At 39.0% G+C, this 15098-nt stretch overlaps 1 protein-coding gene across 1 annotated transcript in view; it reads right to left on the bottom strand.

Moving 5' to 3' along the window:
* Positions 1 to 11755, bottom strand: part of LOC124177583 — a 34536-nt gene extending 22781 nt beyond the window's left edge. Inside the window, exon 1 of the mRNA XM_046560102.1 lies at positions 10874 to 11755. The gene's annotated coding sequence lies outside the window, so the exon portion shown is untranslated. The remainder of the gene's footprint in view (positions 1 to 10873) is intronic.
* Positions 11756 to 15098: the final 3343 nt, after the last annotated feature.

The following is a 15098-nucleotide window of genomic DNA, read 5'->3' as shown; positions in this document are numbered from 1 at the left end:
AGGAATGAACGAACAGTACGTACAACACATCACTCGAACATTCTCTAAATATATATTTTCTCCGTAAGAAGCAGACGGAAAAAAATTTGCGGACCGACGTGTAAATGAGGGGATATTTTATGGAGAATTAAGTACCATTAAAATACTAAGATCCTGTGAGTAACAGACATCAATATCAATTGGTTTTCAATAAGAATAAATAAAAGTAAAAAATAAAAAATAATTTTTACCCTAGGATTTGTGGGACCGATTTGTTTAAAGATTTAATATGATATTAACGGAGTCAAGAGCTTTCACAGACACAATGGATGGAATTTTAGCTCAATGCATTCATGATAAAACAAATTATCGTTTCTCGAATTTTTGTTTTTCACTGTGATAATTTTCTGAGAAAAATTATGAAAGTATTACTTCAACATTCCTTATATATTCCTTAACAATTCGTATTTTTTTAGAAATTTTTGGTAACGATACGCCGTGGTTAGAAAAAATAGAAACCTTAGATATACTGAAATAATTTGTTTACAATCAGTTTTTTTACAATAATTGACTTACATTAGAAGTTGTTTCCAATGACAATTTTTGGACACACTTCTCAACGTGTATGTGAGTAAAATGTAAAAAGGATTTGAATATTGCATCGGTACGTTCTCCAAAATTAACTTCTGAAAATTAGCCTTATCGAATACTTGAAATATCACATCATTTGAACCACTGAAACAGAGCAGCATCTTCATCGAACAACGTCACGTTGTGTCGTGTTATGTTAGTATAGAAATCAAATATTGGCCAAACACTGCGATCAGTTCTGCACTTTTGAGTCAAACAAAAAACAAATCAGCGAATCGTATAAGAAGACACGCCAAGTTCACGGTTACATAAAAGTGTCTTCACGGAGATTAGATATCCATTTTATTGTTTAACGAAATATTTTCGTAGTTCGAACACAGACATGATAAGATAATACGAACGGTGTATTAAAGTCAATTGTTACTCGACATTTTTAATATCTGTGTTGTTTATTTCTATTTGTTATACAGACATTGCAGGTGTACGTAACAAGTGCGCAAATTTGACCACGATAGTTCATACGCGTACAATAATTCTGTACGACAATTACGAAAACCCACAATTTCAAATGATTTGAATCAATAAAATTTCAGTACGAGAGTCAAAATATTGCTGCAAACCGCGAACGAGTTGAGGATTTTTATTGCGCAACGACATATTGTCTTGTATTACGTTATGTTATGTTAGAACAGTGTAGAAAGTGAGACTTGGATAAACGGTGCAATCGGTTCTGCATTTTTGAGTCTAACAACCGGCATGTTGTTGCCGAATCAGCGAATCGTAGAAACACGACGGGTAATTCATACGGTCGCATGGATACAAGTGTTTCTACGGACAAGGCTCTCACTTTGTTGTTTAATATATGACGAAATGTATTTACATAATGAGTTTCAACGATAAGGTGAGATGAGACAAAGGGAAGAAAAAAACCCCCCGCTCACTTTCCAACCAGGAGTAGAGTGAACCGCGGCGTAATTAATACAGTTAATGATAATTAATAAAAGCATAAAGTTGACGGAATTCTCGAAGGAAGGTGGGAAACGTTTAAGTAGATTCCGGCGGCCCTTGAAATATGTTACAACGTTAATCACAATTTTCCGCGCAGACATTCGAGAAGAGATTGTCACGTAGCGATAAATTCTTACCAGAGCTGTATTATGTAGTAGTAATGCCCGATCCGGTAAATGCGAGAAACTAATATTACTAGCTTCGTGTTGAGAAGCTTTATTGAACAATAATTTACAATTTCATGTATAGTTGTCGATATGGAAAGCGAACTGTGGTCACTAATTCAGAATTTCCAAGGCCTATGACGTTTAATCGGATAAATCTGAATGCCTTAAAATGTGTCGAGTTTGTATTAATTTAACTCACTAAAGACGGGGCAAAATTTTACAAGTTAAGAGATATACTATAATTGGCTTCAAAGCGAATAATTGTTAAATGGAATAAGCTACTTTGTGTTCTTATAATGAAATAATGAACTTTCATATTCAAAACTCGTTGCCTTTCCGATCTCTGTTCAGAATTCTCCCCTTTCATCCAACTTCGACGAACGTTTCTTCTACATACAAACAAAAGTTTAATGAAAAATGATTATACGGTGACTTCGTGAACTTTAGGGTTCGAACAAAATAGCTGTAGAAAATAGGGATCGCACAGTTTGGAAGAAGAAAAATGCTTTCATCGTTAGATTCTTTGATCAAAGATAAGATTTTACATCGCCCGAGACTTTTTTCTCTCTTGAGACACGGTCACGGTAGGGTTTTACTTCTTAATTGGAGCTAAACTTTTAATTACGCCCGTATAATGCCTAAATAGTATCAGAGGAAAATGCAAAGAAGACGGCAACGTCGGCTATAACAGTGTTGATCTTTCTCAACGATTCTCTGTAAAATTACATTACTCTCAACGAGTACCAAGCTTCCGCTTGAACAGATTCGAGGATGCAGTTGATTTCAGAGAAGCTGGTAGAAAGAACATAATGAATAGTCATTTGAATCATTGGCGCATGGACACGAGTCACGTTTTCACGACGAAAATATAACGGGTCCGCGAAGAATGAGAGTCACTGTCACGCTTTCTGATTGGTTATACGTCCGTGACATGTGCCGAGGTCATTCCCGATTGTTCCAAAGCCACGTGTAATTTTAATTAATTTCTTACTCCCGTGAGCTTGAATTATACAGCATCCTAAGAATTTCCACTTTTTCTCCACAAGTTGATTGAAAATTCCTCACTCGATTCCCACGGAAATTCAAGGTTGACAACGATTTTACAACTCCGATGAGCCGGAGGAAGTATCTCCGTAATTCTAACCCGTTTGACCATACGCGTACAACCAGCGATCAGCATATTGAAAACATCCGGAGCGCGGAGAACAGGTTTTGGATCAGATATCCATTAATACATCAATTCCCCAGCAAAATTGTACGATCCGCATTTTACGCATCCAAATGGATTCCGCCTAAAAATGTCAACATTCAAAATGGTCAAGGCTGCGAGTCCATCTGAAAAAATCTCGCCTGGTTAGCTGTACACCACCGTGACTGTCCCATTCTCCCGTTTCTTGCGGATATTGGTCCGTCGCAGAAAAAGGATGGTAATAATGGAGGATATCGGACCGCACGATTCATCCGTCAATTTTTTTTCACATCGGCAAATAACCCACGTGACAGGGCAACGTCGGGGGAAAAACGCGCGGTGAAAAAAAAAAAAAAAAAAAAAATTTCAGCAAAAAGAAACAACACCGACAGACGAATGAAGTGGATAACATCGAACGTTTCTTCGATAACTCTCCGTCTGGCGTTGCGAAGCACTGAGGAGTATCGGTACACGTGCAGGGCCATCGTCATATATTCTGTTCGTAAGTGCAAAATTGGGAACGATATTTATTAATTACGAAATATTTGTGCGAGGCGTTTCGACCTCCGAATCAGAGCTTCAGCTTAAGAATCAAACCTTAAGTTGTAATCCGCCAATACCGTGCGCGAGATATTCGACTCAAGGTTAAAATTATAAAATAAGTATTTTACCGTACTTTCGACAAGTCTAATTAACTAGCGAAACGGCATAAAACCGTTTCGTCGCAACCTCGTGAAACTCGACCGTTCAGAGTTTAGACTTTTCGAACCGACGGTTCCGACCCAAGTATAACAACTCCGAATTTTGACCGTATAAATACAAAGACGAGCTTGCGACTAGTCTAGGACGACCCGAAGCTTGGCGTAATCGTGCGTAAATGTTCTATTTCTGGTGCGAAGATCCTGTACGAAAGATGAAACAGGCGACTCGCTTCAAACGAACGAAAGCGAGTTCACGGCATCCAACCCGAGCTGCAGCTTCGGATCGAGCTTTGACGAATGTAGGTACGGGAAACGCAGAGGACGACGTGCGGATGCCCAGCGGTCCGGATTTCTGGGTTCCACGTATTAACCGAGGCGAATTGACTTTTTTTGCTTCCGAGGTTGGCGTTGGTGGCGCGGAGTCGAGAAGCGGCCGACGACGAGGAGGCGCTCGCTCGCGTGTCGTCGACCTCGAGAGCTCGGAGGCTGATCGCAAGCCTCGCCGGAAGCTGTGTAAGCATCTACGCCGCGGCGGGACGCTTTTACCTACCGAGCATGGGTGCAGGGTACGGGATACGCGGCTGTTTCGTGGTCGACCTCATCACCGTCTCTTATACCTTCCAGACTCCTTACGTCGGATGGGAATGGGGGAAATCGTCGGCACGGCCACGTGGGCAGAACCAGGACTCGATGAGTACGAGTTATACACACATGCCTGTCTGTGTGTGTGTGTGTGTGTGTGTGTGTGTGTGTGTGTGCTTAAACACACGCTTTTGAGCGTACGCAATGACGAGATGCGTCCGATTGTATGCTCTTGCGGATAAATGAGCGCCGTTCTGAGAATTAGCCGTTAGTTGAAGCGATCTAGGTTGTATACGAGCGGTTACAAAGGGTGAAATCACTCGTTTTGTCCACCCTTTCTGATCTAGTAGTTATCATAGACGAAAGACACGTAAGAGCTTCCGTACGTCACAAAACGAGTAAGGTCGCTGTCGTCAACCGATATTCTTGTGATGACAGTATTGTTTCAGATTTTACACTGAAAACACGCATTTCTCACATGTTCTGATTTCGCTGCCTGTTAATTCGCTTTCGGATAATACGTTTCGGATCATTTTGGCAACATCTCTCTGCGTTATCAAGGCTCATTGTCAACTTGTGTATCTGAATTTTCGACGTTTAATGGAAACGCCGGAGCCACATTTGATGAGAAAAAGGAGTCATTTTCAAAATTATCATCTTTTGAATTGAATCAATCTTTTGCATTATTCAATCGAAGCTTTCTCTCTCTGCGTAGAAAAATATTTCTATCGACTTTGACAAAATTTGTCTCCATTTTGAGACCCGTGCATATTCTTTACAGGTATTTTATACCATATTACATTCAGATTGATTTTGAAATGTAGAACCGCGTGAAAATTATTATATACATATATTAGTTTCTTTCCTTGACAGGTTTTAATGATAGGTGGAATTAAAATTAAGGAATCGACACATTGTAATCACCTCGTAAATCCGAAATAAGGCATTAATCAGCCCGACCTCATCACGCGGCGAAGAGACTTTCACCGAACGTACGTAAGTATGTATATAGGTATAATATACATATATATTTAAAATTCCGAACAACTCTATGTAAATTCTGTATAGAGAGTAGTACAGAACCCGTGTTAAAATCGAAAAACCGAAAGAAAGAGATGAAATGAAAGTGATGGACAGTTTCGCATTGGTGAAACCTTCACAATAATTAAACAAATCTACAATAAAATAAAATTGTACAGCAAGGTGTGCTCCGATCAAAGATTTTTGTAAAATAAAAGTTTGATCCATATTTTCTTACATCTGTCGCAGTAAGGAAGACGAGTATAAAGCAAAAATAAAAAAAAAGTAAAAAAGAATGTGTAATGAAATAAAAAGAGGCCAAATTTATTCGCGAATAAGAAGAGATCTGCAAAAGACGTTGAACCGCCCCACGACCTCGACTTTCGATCACACGTATCCATGTACGTATATATGCATCATAATTTTCGTTTTGGTTACAGTTTTGCACCGCCTATACATTCACCGATCAATTATATTCGTGCAGCCACTTTCAAGCAGCGTACGGCTGAACTATAGATATACGTATGTACCAAGGCTACGGAAAGTCCTTGTGTGACAATACGATAAAAATGCACGGGTTAAATTACAGTTTAAAATCATTGGTGCACGCAGTCATCAAAACTCGGAAGAGTCGCGCACGATTATTTCAAGTCGATGGATCAATGGCGCGGGTTCGTTGGATTCCACAAGTGGATTCGTGAAGGTAGGTTTTTCGGTGTCTTAGGCGAAAATGAAAAACTGTCAATTGCTTGACGTTTCGGCCCTTTGAGGGGTGTCCTCCTCAGAAGCTGATATATAAGTTGTACAAAAAAATTGATATAAAAAAAGATTTTGTCAACTCCGATACTTACATTAAATACAAAGATTATCATCAAAAATCATCGTAAAGTTCCCAAATGAAAAAAACCATTAGGAAAGTAGAAAACCGTTGTGAAAAGTCAAGTCGGAAGAACGGTAGAAGCTCGTCAATATATAACGATAACAAAGTTATTGTCAGGACAAGGATTGTAAAAACTTATTTCTTCCTTTTGTTGCTTCTTCTGGTTATATATTAATTTATTTGTATAGCTTGTATCTGTATTAACATATTATTAGCTTGTGAGATAATTTCAAGACATTAACAGTTTTTCATTTTGACCTAAGCACCAAGAAACTATATTCACATGTATTGAATAAGGTCGGGAAAGAACATACATTAATAAGTGGATTCGTAACTCTTATATGTGGGCATAGGAGTTATACGTTATTCCTTGAATAGGGGCAGCAATAATTGTACATAATTGTTGAGGGGTCAGGGATAGAAAAGAAATGATCATTCCTATTTCTTATCCCTGATCCTTGGGGCCGGTAATAGATTCATTCTTCAAGCCATCCCCCTCTCGACGTTCCAATGCCATGCAATCTGTCCGAGTCTTCGGAAGTTGGTAATCCAATGATCACAGCTAGCGTAGCGGAATGAGGGAGCGAACGCCTCTGACCGATTCCTCACCTACATATTCTGCACGAGTTATGCCCAACTTTTGCCATGTACGGACGAACAATTCAATCGCGGAGAATCGCTCGGAAGTCGAACGCGGGCATTACTGGCTAACAGTATCGATCATTGATCAAAACAACGAATCTCGAACAGCGCGAGCGAAATCGTGGTTTCAGGTCGGTCGGCTCATGGTCAACAATGGTGAACAAATAGGAACACATGAGGGAAAATCTGCGGTAGTTAACCGCAAGAACGTCTACGTCAATCGATATCAAAATCGATATCGATTCCGTCAAGTCTTGATTTGTTATTCTCTGATCGTTGTTATGATCAACGATAAATATTTGTCAACCGGCGATATGACTGTGAAAAATCTTCCTTACAGGACTCGTGGTAACCGCCTCGATTAATTTCGAAATTCATGTTTCTTTTTAAATTTGAATCAAACAAACCATTCGTCAACTTATTTCGACCTGCCTCAAGATAACTTCAAAACAAAGAGATTCAGATCGATCAGAGCTGGTCATTTCGTTTGAACCCTTCAGCGGTATAAATATCAAGAAAAAGTAGAATAACACAATCTTAATGTAATGATAGACGATTTTATAGTCTAAGTAAGAAAAAATTTCATTGCCGATTGAATATCACACTCCGTGTATGACGTTTATTGCGTATCTAATCTATAGACTGATTAATGTTAGATATTTATTCCTCGAATAGCCGCCATAGCCAGTACGTATAAAACACATGAGTGATCGCCTTGTGTCGATTCGACGTAAAATCGGCTTTTAAACTGGATGAAAAAATGATTTTATCGCCGCGTCCGCAAATACGGCGATGTATGTAAAAGTGTGTTGTTAAAAGATTCCAGATTAGATGATCAATCATTCCGATAAAGAACCACCAAGGTTCAGCAAAGCCTGTATTACAACCACGTCTTTTATATGATACGCAGAATTAACGTGCACTTGTGCAATTTTCATTCTACCGAAATAAACGGATCAATTCACTTCCGAGCAAGTACATAATGAAAAACGTAATAAAAGTGGTGATACGTCAACGATAATGTAACGTTTATCGTTCGTTCAGCGCTCGTAAAAAATCGTAGAACATGTTTTCGCACGACTAATAAGTACATGTCGCTAAAAAATGGTGCATCGGTGAGGATCGGATTCGATCGAAGGCCAATGGATGCCGGTAGCCGGCGATCTCATTTTATTCCTGCATGAAGTAAAATGTACCAGACCCAATGTATTTCATTTGTACCGTTAAAATAATAACTGCACCGTTGCATATCCGAAGAATCCGCAACCGTCAAACATATGCTTCAAGTAGTTGGTTGAGTACAAGCAGATTTCGAACGGTGTTGAATTTCTCAGCAGGGATCATCGACTCGTCTTTCGTCATCTCGGCACGGGCGATTCGACGATATCTGTATCGTTTTGTACCTTATATCCGACAATCCGTATAATAATTAACTTGTGACAATCCCTAATTTTCCTTTCCCGCATAACAAAACAGTTTTTGTAGTTGACCTTACAACATGTATAAGCGTTACATATATTATATAATACAGCGTGAAGTCATTTTTTATGGCACTTGTTGCTGATAACAATGCCACAGGAAATCTACAACTTCAATGTCAAATATCTTGAACAGGAAAAAAATTATAATTAACCACACGCAGAATGGTTATCAGTCTAATGATATAAACAACCCGCGATAAATGGTTTCTGTAACCGAACATAAATTTTAATTGTTTCCATACAAGATCGTAGAAACATCGAATTGTAGTTAAATTAATAACAATTATGTAAGCGTAGGTCGACGAAGCATTGCATATTATTATCGCTTCCATGGTTATAACGAAAAATAACGGAGTTTACGACAAACCAAATTTTTCTCATATATATCAGTTGTGCTGTTACTATATCACAGTAACTGTACATTTTTCCGGGATAAAAAGTATCCTGTGTGTTATTCCAAGATCTAATTGTAAGACACCTTCATACCAAATTTCATAAAAATCCGTTCAACCGTTTTAGCATCAAGAGTTAATTACAACGGTATCACTAAATGATTTCAGTATTGTCATATGACGAAATAGTTTAGTAATAATTATCATTCCGTGAATCGAGTGGAAAAAAAAGTATAAACGACAAGTGAATTCATAGCGCTAACCGATAATAATAGTTGGTACGATAGAGCTGTATATAAAAAAAATAAAGAAAATAGTTTAAAAACGTGCAAAAACGTCGAGACTTATTCCGCACGTAAATGAGCACGTTGCTTAAGAGACTTGATAGCTTAGGCGTGCGTTCAAAATAAACAACGGCTGAAAGTATATCGTGATTAATGTTTTTATTCGTCGAAACCTGCATTTTTAAACGAACTGGTAAAACTGATAAGCAGCGTCGCAGTTCCAATTTTTCTTCACTATTTCTATGTACATTATACTCATAACGTGTAATATTAACGGTACCAATCACATCACGATATCAGGAATAAATTTTCGTTTCGATTATGTTGCTTTCACTATCGTCCTGTAAAAAGCGAAAACGTTTACATTATCCTGGCGTCGTTTAAACTGCTTGCGTATGTTTACTGACGTCACACGCCGCATGCATGACTAATAAACGATTCCCGTTACATGCGATAAAAATCTAGTACAAGTCAGTGGGTAAGACAGAAATGTAAAAAGTCAGTAACATCTGCACGGACTTCGATCACTCCGTTCTGTTAATTGTGACGAGAAACATCCGTGTTTCAGCTTGTTGAAAATGTATTACATACGAAATTAAAAACGAATAAGGATCAGAGGACCGCATTGTGAATCTAAAATTGATGTATAAAAAAGAAAACCATGCATTCTTACGCTAATCGCAAGTTGTCAGTCTAGCTCTTGAAGATCGAATCGCGAATCGCCCATTAGCAGTATTTGCAATGCTTTGAACTCTTCCACGTGGCAGGTAAGATGGTGCCACGTACTTTAGTCGGGGGCGTGAATCGTTCGCGTCAAATTACAGCAATTTTTTCCTCAGCGAGAGAAATCGAATTTTTAAACTTTAAAATGCGCTTCGTCATTTTGTATCCCGAATGCCAGATATAAGATGGCAGGTGGATCGATCAATAAAGAATTCAAAGATGAGATTGCGATCATGTTTGATCCGGCAAAATACTTTCTACAAAAGTTGTGAAAATACTTTTGTGCGATTTCCAGTTTTCAAAATCGCTTTTATTCCAATACCATGATGTTGCATGAATTTCTAAACATTTTGCCAACTTTTGCAAACAATGCTTGAGGGAATTCTCCGAGAAACTCGGACATCATTTGAATTTTTAACGGGAAGTTCACAGTGTCTGGGCAAAATTTCATTCGTTTAAATCCAGACTTACAATTAATTAATTTTTTCAGGAGCGGAAGTATCCGGAGAAAATTATTGCGAATGAAATATTTGAAAAAATTCAAATCGCGGATAATTATTAAGCGCAAAGTATCAGGAATTCATCACGACGTATGACGATGAGCCAGAGAATGAACTCAAGTTATAATTTATAACTTGGCGGGTGGAAATGGACATCTAGTTTAGTGCTTGATTTAACTAACAATAAGTTTTAAGATAAATTTTATCAGAACAAATGAATATCCTGACAGGCATTGTCGATTCGACAAATGTGACCATCTTGAAAATCGTATCAACTCGCCTCGCATTTTCAAGAGAATAAAAATTTCACAGGTGATAATAATTAATTACTTGACTACACCGGTCCCTCGTCAACGATGACTTTTTCTCTCGTTTCTTATTTTTGTTTAATTTTTTTTTCTTCGACGATACGGTCTTAGCGAAACGAGATTATCCGGTGAGTATACACAGAGTCGTAGCAGCGGCATGTGCCTAATCCACACGATTCCACATAGACTTTTACGATCGTTATCTCAAAGTTTTGCGAAACGTGTAATTTGAGGCTTGTGTCTATATATATATGCGTAATAAATTTTGTAGATCGAGTGCGCTCGCCAAAATTCGCTGTCGTCGATTTGCCAACGGTGTACAAAAACACGGCATCGTAGTTTGCGAAATAATATAATAGTAATAATATTAGTAATGATATTAATAACAATAGTAATGGTAATAATAATAATGACGCATGGACTTACAGAAAAATTTGGCAGTCCGCTGTCACAACATCGATTACATATTGTGACGTGTCCAAGCGGCTGGAAAATCCCTCTTCAAATACCGGAACTCGTAGGCAGGTTTGGTAAGAAGCACAATGATTCACTGATTTCGATTCACGTTAAAATATCGCTCTCCTCGTTCTCGTTGTTCGCGCACAGTAAGAAGCGAGCAACGAAGAACAATCACAAAATTGAAGGAATATTTCAAATTCCCAGAAAATTATTTTTACGAGAGTAGGCGGAGCGTTCGACTTTCAGAATCAGACGTATAAAACAGAGACGCAAGATTTACGGAATCCTTGAAATTTGAAGAAAAAAATAGTAAAATAGACAAAGAGAGGAAAAGAGGACGATCATATGCCAGCAACGTGTTGATACGTCGAATCGAGAGCTCGGTAAGCAGATCGTATCAGGCGCACGCACACATTATCACAACCTATCGCGGCGATATTTCAATCTCCATAATCCGTCGAACGCAGGCCTTGAATAATTTTACTATCCGAATTACACTTTCATTCCCAACCGAAAATCATTCGGCCACGTCTCACTGTTATTTATAAAACTTTATTATCACAGGATGGTAGAAGGCGAAGAGACGACCAATCGAGTCGTCACGACACTTCACCTTCGAACGTAGGGAGAGAATTACACCTTTTATCACAATAAAAATAAATCAAAATAATCCGTCTTTCGATCAAGTTTTCCTACGATACTTCTCCGATCGAACGCCGGCTATCGAGTCACGCTTGTGGCGCGACAGCTGATCGCGGCAAGACGAAGAAACCGGCGTCGCGACGTCCCTTCGCGTTATGGCGGCGCGGCGTCTCGGCAGCGACTGAACTGCCCGACCAGTTTTAGACCTTCGACGCGACGACGCCGCGCCGAGCCGCCAGTTTCGGGGAGGCAAACTAACCAGCAGCCAGCAGCCGCTGCAGCTCCTCGTCGACGGTGCTGGAATCGCGTCGAGGCTCCGAGATTCCGGTCAGAGTTTTTTCGAATCCGAAAGGAATTCGAAATTGCATCATTCGCGAAAAATGATACTGGCGATAGGAATGATTCAATTGTAAACACCGTCGATTACCATGAATATGAATTTGGAATTTGGAATTTGTAACATTGTTCATTTGTTACAACAGTTTTCGGAAACGAAAAATTATATTTTAAAATTGCGGGAATACCGAGGATTTTTCTAATGTTTAAACTGGCCGTTACGTAGATACGTGAGGTAAAACTATTGTAGACAAATAGATAACGGTTAATGTAAAGATTTCACGACGGGATCCTCGTGCAGTTGAGAAAAAATTAACGATGAATAATAGAGGGTATAGTTCGAAAGTTTCATGTGAATTAGTATTATTGCATATATGTATACGTATATTTAATATACGTGAGAGCATTGTTATATTTTTAAATGAATATTCATATTGTTGTTTTATGAAAATTCAAAAGATGTAAGAGACCTGACAATGAGAATTACGGAAGGTTGAGAATAAAATAGTAGCAAGGTGAAAATAAAAAAATTGTTTCAAAAAATAATTACGTAAGCAAGTTTTGGTTAAAGACCGAGTAACTCCGCAACTTTAAAATTGTTCGAAGATGTGCGCACGTGTACGAATAATTCGAATCTTCACGTTCTTGCAAATGGAATGGAAAAATACATCTGAACAAATACTCGGTAATCGATAAGAAAATCGCGTAATGTGTTTTTACAATATTTGCGGGCCGTTATAACACGCGTGCAAGCTGTTTGATATTCAATTCTTGCGTATAAAAATTTATTCTCTTTAGCTATCAGACTTTGTTTTAATATCCACAACTTCCAGCCGTTCTAAAACTAACTACACCTCTCTATATTACAAGTTTAGATGTGAGAGATGCGGCGCTAAAGGTTCGACTGCACGGTTACTCAAGGTGTGGTAATTATAAACGAATACGATGCTTGACCCGACGCCTCTGGCGTCTAAAGTGTTTGCACAAGTTGGTATATAATTATGATCTATGCTGATGACCGAAGCCGCTCGTATGCAATATAGTCTAGAACATACACCGTGAGCAGGTGTTCAACTATTGTACGACGTCATCGAGGTACTTTTACATTCAGGAAACACTTTATTCTCTCTCTTTCTTTCCGTAGGTCTCAGGGATGATAGGATGGGACAATGAACGTGGCAAACGCGAGGCGGAAACCAGATTTTCGTATCGTCGTCATTGCCGTGAAACACATTTATACACCAGACTTTTATACAATACGCATATAATATCATGCAACTAGTTTATACACGTATGTTGAAAAAACTCGTTTTTAAGTATTGCCGAAGTGTAAGGAGCTACCGAATTTACATTTTCACGACGACTTCATTTCGCCTGCTCAAAAGTTAGGAGGGAACGAAATACTCTGACGGACATACTTGGCTAAGATGATAAAATAAATATTCTGGCTGGTGATAAGTTGGTATACACGATAATTTCTCGTTCTTATTCTGAATATTGAATGTTTCAACCTCCTTCGGAAACCGCGCCTCAATGGCTTTCTTTTTTATCCACTAACAGAGAAATAACAATTATCAGGACAAGGCTGGAAGTGATGAGCAAACAAGGGATGAGCTACTGTAGCGTGTATTGAATTTTATACGAGCATGCGGCAACTTGACACATCAAGTACACAATGGGAACGAGACAGTTGTTTCCAGACATCGACAGCAAACGAGCCAACATGAAATATATCGCGTGATAATGGACGCTGAAATTTCACCTGAATCGCGATTATAATAAGCGAAGTATAATAAACCAATAAGTATTATTATTATGTCTGGTCTCTGATCCCTGAACGATTCGTCGTTACGATCAAGATTATCTACCTTGCGCGTTATCCTCGATACAGCCTCGACGTTTTTCCATTTATTATCGGATATGGTTTAATGATACTTATCGCTTCGCTTAATCCCCGATATCACGAAGAAATAACCCTTTGCGTGAATGTCGTCAAGGTATCGTCATCGAGAGTAATATGAAAAATGTGTAAATAAAATCAGATAACCTGAAAACGAAAAGGCGAATTGTCCGAGGGGGGTGATCGGGTATCAACCCCACATCGAAGGCACCTACATTATTCCTAGTGAATTAATTTTCCATTCCCCTTATTTCTCTCGTTCTTTTTCGAATATAATTTTCATATCGTACGCAGCTCGTCGTCAGTCTTCGCAACTTAAACATTCGGATGTTTGGTCATGCGAATTCGAAGGCAGCCAATTACGTGTTACATAAAAGTACACGTAGCTTTACGACCGCCGACCTCGCGTGTAAAACTTTTACATTATTACATACCTAGATAAAAAAAAACTTGGATACGACGCCCGAGACTCCATGCATGCATCGCATTTGCGTGCGCGTTATAGGATTAGCGAGTGTGAGTGAAAACTTGAGTTCCGAAGGGCGAAAGTGTTTTCACGTTTAAAATTTTCGGTAGATATTACGTCTAAGGTGCGTGACATAATATGCCGTTCGTTTGAATTCATGCGTGCAGCTGCCGTAACGCGTTTCCGATCATTCTCATAATATACGGATATGAGAAACAATACTCAAGGCTTTCGAGTAACGGAAACAATTACGTATCAAATGAGCAGCGAGCGTGCGTGCAGATCTGTTATCCACGTACGCGCAGCCGGTGTTGATAAGGAAACGAACGAGACGTTATTCGTTTTCATTGATCACGTACCTGTGAGAGATGTTGAGTTCCAGTGGTGATAATGCGACAGCAATAATGCATATTTTTGGCACAAAGTACGAGTGATGAATATGGCGATGTATTTCGCGCCAAGGTTTTCTGCGATATAAGGATTTGCGCGCGAGTGGCTCACTATGGCACTGAACTTGGTAGCCGAAGAGCCACACACGCAAAGGTGTATAAAGTACGTTGGTTTCTTCGCGGTACGCGATATGCATTATACTCGTTATAATATAACAAAGACGAAACGCGAATCCAGGTGGATATACAAAGAACGTAGCAGCGTAATCGTCATCACGGTTATTAATGACAATAATAGAGGCCAAACGTGTAATACGATTGTATGAAATACGTAAGATTACGTCCTTGGACGCGCGTGTACGTAACTTGTGTCTATAATGAAGAAGCAATTTGCCGCGTATAGATGATACAGCTATTATTTTCCGTAGGTTTACGCGAGGCTGTTTTCTCAGCAGCTGG

The sequence above is a fragment of the Neodiprion fabricii genome, chromosome 3, assembly GCF_021155785.1.
Source record: "Neodiprion fabricii isolate iyNeoFabr1 chromosome 3, iyNeoFabr1.1, whole genome shotgun sequence".
Classification (NCBI taxonomy): Eukaryota; Metazoa; Arthropoda; class Insecta; order Hymenoptera; family Diprionidae; genus Neodiprion; species Neodiprion fabricii.
The sequence above is the reverse complement of the archived record's forward strand: the minus strand, read 5'-3'. Positions and strand labels throughout refer to the sequence as shown.